Genomic DNA, 14,237 nt, shown 5'->3' on the forward strand with positions numbered 1-14,237 from the left:
GGAGTCCTATACGACAGGTGGTAGAAACTGCTGAAGGAGATGGTGAATCAAGCCAATTTGCAGAAGTTAAAGCCATTCAGCTGGCTTTAGACATTGCTGAACGAGAAAAGTGGCCAATGCTCTATCTCTATACTGACTCATGGATGGTGGCGAATGCCCTGTGGGGGTGGTTACAGCAATGGAAGCAGAACAATTGGCAGCGCAGAGGCAAACCCATCTGGGCTGCAGCACTGTGGCAAGATATTGCTGCCCGAGTAGAGAACCTGGTTGTAAAAGTGCGTCACGTAGATGCTCACGTACCCAAGAGTCGGGCCACTGAGGAACATCAAAACAACCAGCAGGTGGATCAGGCTGCTAAGATTGAAGTGGCTCAAGTGGATCTGGACTGGCAACATAAGGGTGAATTATTTATAGCTCGATGGGCCCATGACACTTCAGGCCATCAAGGAAGAGATGCAACGTATAGATGGGCTTGTGATCGAGGGGTGGACTTGACCATGGACACTATTGCACAGGTTATCCATGAATGTGAAACATGCGCTGCAATTAAACAATCCAAGCGGTTAAAGCCTCTGTGGTATGGAGGGCGATGGCTGAAATATAAATATGGGGAGGCCTGGCAGATTGATTATATCACGCTCCCACAAACCCGCCAAGGCAAGCGCTATGTGCTCACCATGGTGGAAGCAACCACCGGATGGCTGGAAACATATCCTGTGCCCCATGCCACTGCCCGGAACACTATCTTGGGCCTTGAAAAACAAGTCCTATGGCGACATGGCACCCCAGAGAGAACTGAGTCAGACAACGGGACTCATTTCCGAAACAACCTCATAGACACCTGGGCCAAAGAGCATGGCATTGAGTGGGTATATCACATCCCCTACCATGCACCAGCCTCTGGGAAAATTGAACGATACAATGGACTGTTAAAAACTACACTGAGAGCAATGGGTGGTGGGACGTTCAAACATTGGGATACACATTTAGCAAAGGCCACCTGGTTAGTTAACACTAGAGGATCTGTCAATCGAGCTGGCCCTGCCCAATCAAAACTTTTACGCACTGTAGAAGGGGATAAGGTCCCTGTAGTGCACATAAAAAACATGCTGGGGAAGACAGTCTGGGTTACTCCTGCCTCGGGCAAAGGCAAGCCCATTCGTGGGATTGCTTTTGCTCAAGGACCCGGGTGCACTTGGTGGGTAATGCGAAAGGATGGGGAAGTCAGATGTGTACCTCAAGGGGATTTGATTTTGGGTGAGAATAGCCAATGAACTAAATGGTATGATGTTAACTGCTATATAATACTGTGTATCATCACTTGTATGATTACTATACTCCATATCAATGGTATTTCAATAAGGATCACCCAGATTAGTGAAGAATGAACTTCGATGAAAGCAAGCAACGTGCAATGGTGATGGAACCAGAACTGGCTTCAGTGCAACAACCCAACATCACACAGCATCTCTTCTGCCATGAAGGACTATTATGACAGATGGAGCCCAAAGTCATGGACTAAATGAACTCAGTGGACATTTTGTGGACATTTATGGTCATTTTACAAATATTTTGTAAGGGTGGTCCATAGACTAAGGGAACGATATGTGTGTATTATATCAAAGGATGGGAAGGGTGATGGTGGGTAATGAGAATGTATTGAATAGTGTGAGACCTGAGCATGACATAAATGGTATGGAATAAGGGGTGGATACTGTCCTGGTTTCAGCTGAGACAGAGTTAATTTTCTTCGTAGCGGCTGGTATGGGGCTATGTTTTGGATTTGTGCTGAGGACAGTGTTGATAATACAGAGATGTTTTAGTTGCTGCTGTACTAGTCAAGGACTTTTCAGCTTCCCGTGCTCTGCCAGGTGCAGAAGAAGATGGGAGGGGACACAGCCAGGATAGTTGATCCAAACTGGCCAAAGGGCTATTCCATACCATATGATGTCATGCTCAGTATATAAACTGGGGGGAGTTGGCCGGGGGGTAGCGATCATTGCTTGGGGACTGGCTGGCTGTCGGTCGACGGGTGGTGAGCGGTTGTAATTTTTTTTTTTTTTTTAATATATATAATTTTTTTTTCCCCCTTGGGTTTTGTTCCTCTCTCTCTCTCATTGTTTTTTTTCCCTCTCATTATAATTCATTATTATTATTACTATTATTTTGTTCCAATTATTAAACTGTTATTATCTCAACCCACGAGTTTTCTTACTTTTGCTCTTTCGATTCTCTCCCCCATCCCATCGGGGGGGGGGAGTGAGCGAGCGGCTGCGTGGTGCTTGGCTGCCGGCTGGGGCTAAACCACGACAGTACTGGAAGGTTGCTATAAGGCCTCCCCGCAGCTTTCTCTTCTCCAGGCTGAACAACCCCAACTCTCTCAGCCTTTCTTCATAGCAGAGGTGTTCCAGCCCTCTGATCATTTTCGTGGCCCTCCTCTGGACCCGCTCCAACAGGTCCATGTCTTTCTTGTACTGGGGACCCCAGAGCTGGAGGCAGTACTCCAGGTGGGGGGGTCTCACCAGAGCAGAGTAGAGGGGCAGAATCACCTCCCTCGACCTGCTGGCCACGCTTCTTTTGATGCAGCCCAGGATACAGTTGGCCTTCTGGGCTGCGAGTGCACATTGTTGGCTCATGTCCAGCTTTTCGTCCACCAGTATCCCCAAGTCCTTCTCTGCAGAGCTGGTCTCGATCACATCATCTCCCAGCCTGTACTGAGACTGAGGATTGCCCTGACCCAGGTGTAGGACCCTGCACTTGGCCTTGTTGAATCTCATGAGGTTCGCACGGGCCTGCTTCTCCAGCCTGTCCAGGTCCTCTGGATGCCATCCCGTCCTTCTGGTGTGTCAACTGCACCACTCAGCTTGGTGTCATCTGCAAACTTGCTGAGGGTGCACTCCATCTCGCTGTCAATGTCATTGATGAAGATATTGAACAGCACTGGTCCCAGTACAGACCCCTGAGGGACACCACTCGTCACCGATCTCCATCTGGACATTGAGCCGTTGACCTCTGGATGCGACCATCCAAGCAATTCCTTATCCACCAAACAGTCCACCCATCAAATCCATATCTCTCCAATTTAGAGAGAAGGATGTTGTGGGGGACCATGTCAAAGGCCTTACAGAAGTCCAGATAGATGACATCCATTGCTTTTCCCTTGTCCACTGATGTGGTAACTCCCTCGTAGAAAGCCACTAGGTTGGTCAGGCAGGACTTGCCCTTGGTAAAGCCATGTTGGCTGTCTCGAATCACCTCCCTGCCCTCCATGTGCTTTAGCATAGCTTCTAGGAGGATCTGTTCCATGCTCTTCCCAGGCACAGAGGTGAGGCTGACAGGTCGGTAGTTCCCAGGGTCCTCCTTTCTACCCTTTTTAAAAATGGGCACAATGTTTCCCTTTTTCCAGTCACCGGGGACTTCACCTGACTGCCATGACTTTTCAAATATCATGGAGAGTGGCTTGGCAGCTACATCAGCCAATTCCCTCAGGACTCTGGGATGCATCTCATCAGGCCCCATAGACTTATATATGTTCAGGTTCCTCAGGTGGTCACGAACCTGATCTTCCCTTACAGTGGGAGGGGCTTTACCCCCCTGGTCCCCAACATGTTGTCCATTGACTCGGGAGGGGTGAGGAGAGCGGTTGCCAGAGAAGACTGAAGCAAAAAATTTGTTGAGTTCCTCGGCCTTCTCCTTGTCTGTTGATACTAGGTCATCATTCTTGTTCATCAGTGGAGGTACGCTTTCTTTGACCTTCCTTTTCTGGCTGACATACCTGTAGAAGCCCTTCTTGTTATTCTTTGTGTTCCTTGCCAAGTTCAGCTCCAGCTGTGCCTTGGCCTTCCTGACCCCATCCCTACACAAGCGGGCAGCGTCCCTATACTCTTCCCAGGATACCTGTCCCTGCTTCCACTGCCTGTACAGTTCCCTCTTGCTCTTTAGTTTGACCAGCAGGTCTCGACTCAGCCATGCTGGTCTCTTCCCTTCCTTGCCTGATTTCCTATATCTGGGGACTGAGAGCTCTTGCGCTTTATGGAAAGTATCCTTAAAGATCTGCCAGCTCTGTTCTGCTCCCCTGTCCCTGAGGACTCTTTCCCAGGGGTTCCTACTGACTAACTCCTTGAACAGCTGGGAGTTTGCTTTCCTAAAGTTCGGAGTCCTGACTATACTCCTCGCCTGTCCCATATCCCTCAGGACTGTGAACTCCACCAATGTGTGATCACTGCAGCCCAGGCTGCCTCCAGTCTTGATGTCACTGATTAGCTCACTTGCGTTGGTGACCAGCAGGTCCAGTGTCGCATCCCCTCTGGTAGGTCTGTCTATTACCTGGCTTAAGAAGTTATCCTCGATGCACTCCAGGAGTCTCCCAGATTGCCTACAGCTCGCCGTGCTACTTTTCCAGCAGATGTCGGGGTGGTTGAAGTCCCCCAGCAGGACGAGATCCTGCGAGCGTGAAGCCTCCTGTAGTTGGAGGAAGAAGGCTTCATCAGTAGGCTCCCCTTGATCGGGCAGCCTGTAGTAGACACCAACCACAAGGTTCCCTTTGTTGCCTCAGTCTCTGATTCTTACCCATAAGCTTTCGACCTGCTCGTGGCTATTCTTCAGGGACAGCTCTTCACAATCTATCCATTTCTTGATGTAGAGGGCAACACCTCCGCCCCTCCTTCCCTGCCTGTCCCTTCTGAACAGCCTGTAGCCATCGATAGCTGCACTCCAGTCATGGGATTCATCCCACCAGGTTTCAGTAATGGCAACCAGGTCATAGCTTTCTAGCAGCACGGTGGCTTCCAACTCCTCCTGTTTGTTGCCCATGCTGCGTGCATTGGTGTAGAGCCCACTTCATCTGGGCTGTCGGCCATGTCACCTTCCTAGTGGAACACCCCTTGTTTCCCTTAAGGTGTTCCACAGAAGTTTCCTTGTTGGCTCCTACTACCTCAGGAGCCCCCAGCTCATCTCCGCAAGACTTTGACTGTGGTGCAGTGTCCCCAGCATGCCCCTGGGCAACAGGTTGAGGGCCCATACTAGCACCCCGTCCCTCTAACCATTGTGTGTCCTCCCGTGGCTTGCAACAGGCAAGCCTGATATGTTCCCCCACCGCCTTCACATCTAGTTTAAAGCCCTGTCAATGAGCCCCGCAAGCCTCTGGGCAAAGACCCTCTTATCCCTTTGGTCAGTTGGGGTCCGCTGTCCCAGCTGCGTCCCCTCCCAACTTCTTGTGCACCCCCAGCCTACTCGCTGGTGGGGTGGGGTGAGAAGCAGAAAAGGCCTTGACTCTGTGTAAGCACTGCTCAGCAGCAACAAAAACATCCCTGTGTTATCAACACTGTTTTCAGCACAAATCCAAAACACAGCCCCCTACTAGCTACTATGAAGAAAATTAACTCTATCCCAGCCAAAACCAGCACATTCTCCACCCCTTATTTCGTACCATTTACGTCATGCTCAAGTCCCACACTATCCAATACATCCTCATGAACTACCACGCCCCTTCCCATCCTTTGATATAATACACAGATATCATTCCCTTAGTCTATGGACCACCCCTGTAAAATGTCTGTAAAATGTCCAGAAATGTCCACAAAATGTCCACTGAGTTCATTTAGTCCATGACTTTGGGCTCCATCTGTTTATGGTGGTCACTCAGGACAGGAGAGGTGGTGTGTTGCGTGGAGTTACTGGGCACCAAAGCCAGCTCAGGTCGGGTCACTGCTGCACTTGCGCTGCTTCTTGTAAGGCTCGTCCTCCATTGGTTTGGGTGGTTCCTGCTATAGTAATTCCTATAACATGCAACTCAAATCATGGGTTACAACAATTTAAAGGTATTTCCATTGCAATCTTCACCCCTGGTCCCTTTGGACTAGGCCTTAAGTTTTAACATTGCAATGAATTCCTCCTCTTGCCCCTAGTCTGGCTAGCAGCGAGAGGTTCCTGCTATAATACCTTTGATATATGGCAGCCACAGCAGTGGTGACATACAGCATCGTGTAATACTGCCATCATACAACTCAAATCATGGATTATTTTCACCCAGGATTAAATCACCTTGAGGTACACATTGGACTCCCCCATCCTTCCGCATTACTCACCAAGTGCACCCAGGTTCTTGAGCAAAAACAATCCCACGAATAGGTTTGCCCTTTCCTGAGGAAGGAATAACCCAGACTGTTTTTCCCAACAAGTTCCTTATATGTACTACGGGGACCTTATCTCCTTCCACAGCGTGCAGGGGTTTTGATTGGGCAGGGCCAGGTCGACTGGCAGATCCTCTAGCGTTAACTAGCCAAGTGGCTTCTGCTAAATGTGTATCCCAGTGTTTGAATGTCCCACCACCCATTGCTCTCAGTGTAGTCTTTAACAGTCCATTGTATCGTTCAACTTTCCCGGAGGCTGGTGCGTGATAGGGGATGTGATATACCCACTCAGTGCCATGCTCTTTGGCCCAGGTGTCTATGAGGTTGTTTTGGAAATGAGTCCCATTGTCTGACCCAATTCTTTCTGGGGTGCCGTGTTGCCACAAAACTTGCTTTCCAAGGCCCAAGATAGTATTCCGGGCAGTGGCATGGGGCACAGGATATGTTTCCAACCATCCAGTAGTCACTTCCACCACTGTAAGCACATGGTGCTTGCCACGGGGGGTTCATGGCAGTGTGATATAATCAATCTGCCAGGCTTCCCCATATTGATATTTCAGCCATCGTCCTCCATACCAAAAAGGCTTTAGCTGCTTGGCTTGTTTGATTATGGTGCATGTTTTACATTCATGGATAACCTGTGCAATGAGATCAATAGTCAAGTCCATCCCTCGGTCACGAGCCCATTTGTATGTTGCATCCCTTCCTAAATGTCCTGATGTGTCATGGGCCCATCGAGCTATAAATAGCTCACCCTATGTTCCCAGTCCAGATCCACCTGAGCCACTGCAATTCTAGCAGCCTGGTCCACCTGCTGGTTGTTTCGATGTTCTTCAGTGGCATGACTCTTGGGTATATGAGCATCTACGTGACGTACTTTTACAACCAAGGTCTCCACCTGGGCAGCAATGCCTTGCCACAATGCGGCAGCCCAGATGGGTTTGCCTCTGCGCTGCCAGTTGCTCTGTTTCCATTGCTGCAACCACCCCCACAGGGCATTGGCCACCATCCATGAGTCAGCATAGAGACAGAGCACTGGCCACTTTTCTCGTTCAGCAATGTCTAAAGCCAGCTGGATGGCTTTCACTTCTGCAAACTGACTCGATTCACCTTTTCCTTCAGCAGTTTCTGCGACTTGTCGTGTAGGACTCCACACAGCAGCTTTCCACCTTCGATGTTTTCCCACAATACGACAGGATCCACCTGTAAACAGGGCATATTGTTTTTCATTGTCTGGTAATTTATTATACAGTGGGGCCTCTTCAGCACAAGTCACCTCCTCCAGTGACACTCCGAAGTTTCAGCCCTCTGGCCAGTCTATGACCACTTCTAGAATTCCTGGGCAATTGGGGTTTCCTATTCGAGCCCGTTGTGTGATCAGTGCAACCCACTTACTTACTCCACGTAGCATCAGTTGCATGACGTGTAGAGGGCACCCTCCCTTTGAACATCCGGCCCAGCACAGGCAATCGAGGTGCCAAAAGGAACTGTGCTTCAGTACCAACTACTTCTGAAGCAGCTCAAATTCCTTCATATGCTGCTAATAATTTTTTTTCAGTTGGAGTATAGCGGGCTTCAGACCCTCTATATCCCAGGCTCCAAAACCCTAGAGGTCGACCTCGAGTCTCTCCAGGTGCTTTCTGCCAGAGGCTCCAGGTGGGGATGTTATCCCTGGCTGAGGTGCAGAGCACATTTTTCACATCTTGCCCTGCCCGGACTGGCCCAAGGGCTACTGCATGAACTGTCTCCCGTTTAATTTGTTCAAAGGCTTGCTGCTGCTCAGCACCCCATTGAAAGTCGTTCTTCTTCCGGGTCACTCGATAGAGAGGGCTTACGATCAGACTGTAATTTGGAATATGCATCCTCCAAAAACCCACAACGCCTAAGAAAGCTTGTGTTTCCTTTTTGTTAGTTGGTGGAGACATGGCTGTTATTTTGTTAATCACATCCATTGGGATCTGGCGACGTCCATCTTGCCATTTTATTCCTAAAAACTGGATCTCCTGTGCAGGTCCCTTGACCTTACTTTGTTTTATGGCAAAACCGGCTTTCAGGAGGATCTGGACTATTTTCTTCCCTTTCTCAAAAACTTCTTCTGCTGTACTGCCCCACACGATGATGTCGTCAATGTATTGCAGATGTTCTGGAGCTTCGCCCTGTTCCAGTGCCGTCTGGATCAGTCCATGGCAAATGGTGGGGCTGTGTTTCCACCCCTGGGGCAGTCGATTCCAGGTGTACTGGACGCCCCTCCAAGTGAAAGCAAGCTGTGGCCTGTACTCTGCTGCCAAAGGGCTTGAGAAGAACGCATTAGCGATATCAGTTGTTACATACCATTTGGCTGCTTTTGACTCCAGTTCGTATTGCAGTTCCAGCACGTCCGGCACAGCAGCACTCAGCGGCGGCGTGGCTTCATTCAGGCCACGATAGTCTACTGTTAGTCTCCACTCTCCATTAGACTTTCGCACTGCCCATATAGGACTGTTAAAAGGTGAACGAGTCTTGCTGATCACTCCTTGGCTCTCCAGTCGCCAGATCAGCTTATGGATGGGAACCAGGGAGTCTCGGTTGGTGCAATATTGCCGCCGGTGCACCATCACGGTAGCAATTGGCACCTGCTGTTCTTTAACCCACAGCAACCCCACAACAGAAGGTCCTCTGAGAGACCAGGCAAGGTAGACAGCTGTTTAATCTTCTCCGTTCTCAAGGCAGCTATACCAAAAGCCCACCAGTACCCTTTTGGGTCCTTGAAATACCCTCTCCTGAGGTAGTCTATGCCAAGGATGCACGGAGCCTCTGGGCCAGTCACAATGGGGTGCTTTTGCCACTCATTCCCAGTTAGGCTCACTTCGGCCTCCAATACAGTCAGCTGTTGGGATCCCCCTGTCACTCCACAAATACAGATGGGTTCTGCCCCTACGTAGCTGGATGGCATTAGGGTACACTGTGCACCAGTGTCCACTAGAGCTTTATACTCCCGTGGGTCTGATGTGCCAGGCCATCGAATCCACACAGTCCAGTAAACCCGGTTGTCCCTTGCCTCCGCCTGGCTGAAGCAGGGCCCCTCTGTTCCTGGTCAGAGTCTTCATTACTTGATTTTTGTAACTGCAAACCAGAAGTCCCTTCATGAGGGTCAAAAGTACAATCAGCCCTTCTACTATGCCCAACAGACACTGGAGCAGTAATTTTCCTGGATGGATGCTTTTTGGCTGTTGTTTTTCCTTGTAGTTCCTGTACCCGAGCTTCTAGTCTCCAGGTAGGTTCACCATCCCACTTCCTCATGTCCTTCCCCTGGTCACGCAGGAAGAACCACAGGATTGCACATGGTGTGCGCCACCAGTACCCTCTCCCTTGAACAGAAAAAAGCTGATTCTTAATAGCTGAGACCTTGGTTGGCATGGGTGAGGAAGACCTATCCTTCTTGGATTGCTCAGACAATTTTTGGGTCAGTTTCTCCACAGCCGAGACGCAGGCCCGCAGGGAGGAAGCGAGATTATCTTCGTATTCTCGGAGTCATCTGGCCAATCCATCCATAGTTGGTGCCTCCGTGTCTGTCCAGTCCATTATCGCCAAGGTGTTGGAGTATGACATCGGTGCATTTCATATAAACTTTTGCCACATGGACCGCATGCACCGGATTTCATCCAGGTCTTTGGATACCTTGTCATCATCCAGATCACTTCCACCGCGGCTAATTCCCTCAGATACTGGATACCTCCCTCAATGGTGGTCCATTTGCTTCGGGAATTTACAAGTTCTTCCTTGAAGGGATACCTGTCCTTCACACTTGACAGGAGTCGCTGCCAAAGGCTGAGGACTTCTGCCCTTTTTCCCATCCCTTTGTCAATGGCCTTATCCTTAGCAAGGCATCCCAGCCGCCAGGCTTCCTTACCCTCCAATTTCTGACTATTTGCTCCAATATCCCAGCATCAGAGTAACCAGCTGAGAATTAGCTTGCCTGGTTGACGGCTAAAATCTTTTCACATAGGGATAGGGATCAGGTGGTTTCTGTCTCATTTATGATTTCAGTCTCTTCCTCCTCCTCTTCTTGTGACTGCTCTGCTGCAGAACAGGCTGCCTCTTCTGATTCTTTCTCCTGCTCCCTCTTAGGAGAAGCTTATTCATCCCTTACTAAACGAGCTGACTTTTGCTTCCATTGTTTCTTTTTAGTTATAGGGGCGACTGATATAGTGTCTGGTTTAGCCATAGTGTCTGTTGGTATGTTTTCAGATCCAGAGACCCTCTCTTCTTGAGGGTGCTGCATAATATCGAGCAGTGTTTGGTAGATGCTGGCCAGGGCCCAGCACAGTGCAGTAAGTTGTGCCTCGTTGGAATAGCCAAGGCTTTTTTTTTTTTCAAACATTCTATCACTTCATCAGGATCCTGCACTTGTTTGGGAGTGAAGTTCCAGACCATTGGAGGTGAGAAGTTCTCTAGATACCTGCCCATATTCTCCCACATGACTATATTGTCACAGAGCCTGGGTCATATTCATAAATTGCTTGTTAACCTTAGACAAAACCGAAACCATATTCCTAAGAAATACCAACAGAAGTATTTTAACTACCCAAAGATGTTCAAGATACTGAAAAGTTATTGTAACAAGGGAGAAAACATCATAGAAGAAGGTAGTGAAGGTGCTACTCTGTATTATTTCCTCCACAAAAAACCTCTCAGAGGAAGAAGTATAATTGTTAATTGTCTCCATGAGATGGTACCCGAAGTACAGTAATGGCTTCAGTACAGAGCCCAAATACCAGATTAAGCTCAGGGCCAGTGTTTTAATAACTAATCTCCCAGGCAAAACATCACTAATCGCTACAGAGCACAGCAAACTGCAAAAACCAATACCAATCTTTAACACGTACAGCAAAAAGAAGAGCATGGCACAGATCAGATAAACTAATATCAAGAACAGATGAATCAATATCATGACGCGCAACTGTTAACAGATATAAATACCTTCTAATACGCTCTGGTTAATCTGTTATTATCTCGAACCCTTTGAGCCCCATGTTGGGTGCCAAAAAGGACTGTTGTGGTTTAACCCCAGCCGGTAACTAAGTACCACACAGCCGCTCGCTCACTCCCCTGCCTCGGTGGGATGTGGGAGAGAATCGGAAGAGTAAAAGTGAGAAAACTCATGCGTTGAGATAAAAACAGTTTGATAATTGAAAATAAAATAAAATAAAATAAAATAAATAATAATAAATTGTAATGAAAAGGAAAATAACAGAGAGAGAGAAATAAAACCCAAGAAAGACAAGTGATGCAAATGAAAACAATTGCTCCCCACCAACCAACCGATGCCCAGCCAGTCCCCAAGCACGGCCCCCCCACCAGCCTTCCCCCTAGTTTTATTGCTGAGCATGACGTCATATGGTGTGGGATATCCCTTTGGTCAGTTGGGGTGAGCTGTCCCAGCTGTGTCCCCTCCCAGCTTCTTGTGCACCACCAGCCTACTCGCTGGTGGGGTGGGGTGAGAAGCAGAAAAGGCCTTGACTCTGTGTAAGCACTGCTCAGCAATAACTAAAACATCCCTGTGTTATCAACGCTGTTTTCAGCACAAATCCAAAACAGAGCCCCATACCAGCTACTGTGAAGATAATTAACTCTATCCCAGCCAAATCCAGCACAAGGAGCAACATTGAGAGACATCCCAGCTCGAGGGGAGATCACCGCCATGCAGCCAGGCTGCTTAGCTGGGAGACCTCAAAGAAGGCTCACTTAGGGTGTCATATTCATGGAATAAAGTGGTTGGCTTGTAGTCAAATTACATGTCATGGGAAAGGTAAGCATGAGACTCTTGTACCCACAACTTTCGTTGTTCCTTGATAAATGAGTCTTGGAAAAGCCACCTGCTATTCATGTGTTAATCGCATGATCTGTGTTCCAAGCCCATATGCATCAATGCTCACAATGTCACTCTGTTCCTTTGTGGGTTTTCAGAGAACAGATTGGAACTAGGGAAGTTCTTGGCCCGGTTACAGCCTTTTACTTCCTTTTAGGAGCTTTTTACTTCCTTTACAGGCTTTTACTTCCTTTGGAGCCTGAACCAAACTACCTCTAGTTTGGTTAAGGAGTCGAGTGCATTCGTAACAACCAGTCACAGGAAGTCATGTAAATTGTAAAATCGCATATATCTGTGATTAAAGTGTTTTGGTATCCAAATCCATTTAGCCTCCAGAGTGTCATTTGGTCTTAAAACGCAACAGGGTGATGTGGTGGTTTTCTGCTACAGACTGCCTGGTCAGGAAGAATTAGATGAGGCTTCTTCAGACAACTGGAAGAAGCCTCACAGTCTCAGACCCTGGTCCTCATGGAGGACTTGAACCACCCTGATATTTACTGGAAGAGCAACACAGCAAAGCACAAACAATCAAAAAGAGGTTTATGGAGTGCATTGATTACAGCTTCCTAACACAGGCGATTGAGGAGTTCATAGAATCATAGAATGGTTTAGGTTGGAAGGGACCTTTAAAGATCATCCAGTTCCAAAACCCCTGCCATGGGCAGGGACATCTTTCACTAGACCAGGTTGCTCAAAGCCCCGTCCAACCTGACCTCAAACACTTCCAATGATGGGGCACAACTTCTCTGGACAACCTGTTCCAATGTCTCACCACCCTCATTGTAAAAAATGTCTTCCTTATGTCCAATCTAAATCTACTCTCTTTCAGTTTAAAACGGTTGACTCTTGTCCTGTCACTACAGGCCTTAGTAAAAAGTCTTTCTCCGTCTTTCCTATAAGCCCCCTTTAAGTATTGAAAGGCCGCAATAAGGTCTCCCTGCAGCCTTCTCTTCTCCAGGCTGAACAACCCCAACTCTCTCAGCCTTTCTTCGTAGGAGAGGTGTTCCAGCCCTCTGATCATTTTCATGGCCATTGGCTGGACCCACTCTAACAGGTCCATGTCTTTCTTGTACTGGGGACCCCAGAGCTGGACGCAGTACTCCAGGTGGGGTCTCATGAGAGGGGAGTAGAGGGGGAGAATCGCCTCCCTCGACCTGCTGGCCATGCTTCTTTTGATGCAGCCCAGGATACGATTGGCTTTCTGGGCTGTGAGTGCACATTGCCGGCTCATGTCCAATTTTTCATCCACCAGTATCCCCAAGTCCTTCTCTGCAGGGCTGCTCTCAATGCGTTCATCACCCAGTCTGTACTGATATTGGGGACTGCCCCGACCCAGGTGCAAGACCTTGCGCTTGGCCTTGTGGAACTTCATGAGGTTCGCACGGGCCTGCTTCTCCAGCCTGTCAAGGTCCCTCTGGATGGCATCCCATCCCTCAGGCATGTCAACTGCACCACTCAGCTTGGTGTCATCCGCAACCTTGCTGAGGGTGCACTCAATCCCACTATGTCATTGATGAAGATATTAAATAGTATCGGTCCCAGTACGGACCCTTGAGGGACACCACTCGTTACCGGTTTCCACTTGGACATTGAGCCATTGACTGTAACTCTTTGGATGCAGCCATCCAGCCAATTCCTTATCCATCTAATAGTCCATCCATCAAACCCATCTCCCTCCAATTGAGAGGCAAGAACGTTGTGGGGGACCGTGCCAAAGGCCTTACAGAAGTCCAGGTAGAGGGCATCCATAGCTCTTCCCTTGTCCACTGATGCAGTCACTCCATCGTAGAAGGCCACTAGAGTAGTCAGGCACGATTTGCCCTTGGTGAAGCCATGTTGGCTTTCTCAAATCACCTCGCTGTCTTCCATATGTTTCAAAATGTCTTCCGGAAGGATCTGCTCCATGATCTTACCAGGCACAGAGGTGAGGTAGTTCCCAGGGTCCTCCTTTTTACTCTTTTTAAAAATGGGTGTGATATTTCCTTTTCCCCAGTCACTGGGGACTTCGCTTGACTGCCGTGACTTTTCAAATATGATGGACAGTGGCTTAGCAACTATGTCTGCCAGTTCCCTCAGGACCCTGGGGTGCATCTCATTGGGTCCCATGGACTTGTGTATGTTCAGGTTCCTCAGGTAGTCTCAAACCTGATCTTCTCCTACGATGGGAGGGGCTTTGTTCCCCCAGTCCCTGCCTTGAGGTTCAGGGACTTGAGAGATGTGGGAAGAGCGACTGTCAGTGAAAACAGAGGCAAAAAAAT

This window comes from Mycteria americana, unplaced genomic scaffold (assembly GCF_035582795.1).
Source record: "Mycteria americana isolate JAX WOST 10 ecotype Jacksonville Zoo and Gardens unplaced genomic scaffold, USCA_MyAme_1.0 Scaffold_44, whole genome shotgun sequence".
Taxonomy (NCBI): Eukaryota; Metazoa; Chordata; class Aves; order Ciconiiformes; family Ciconiidae; genus Mycteria; species Mycteria americana.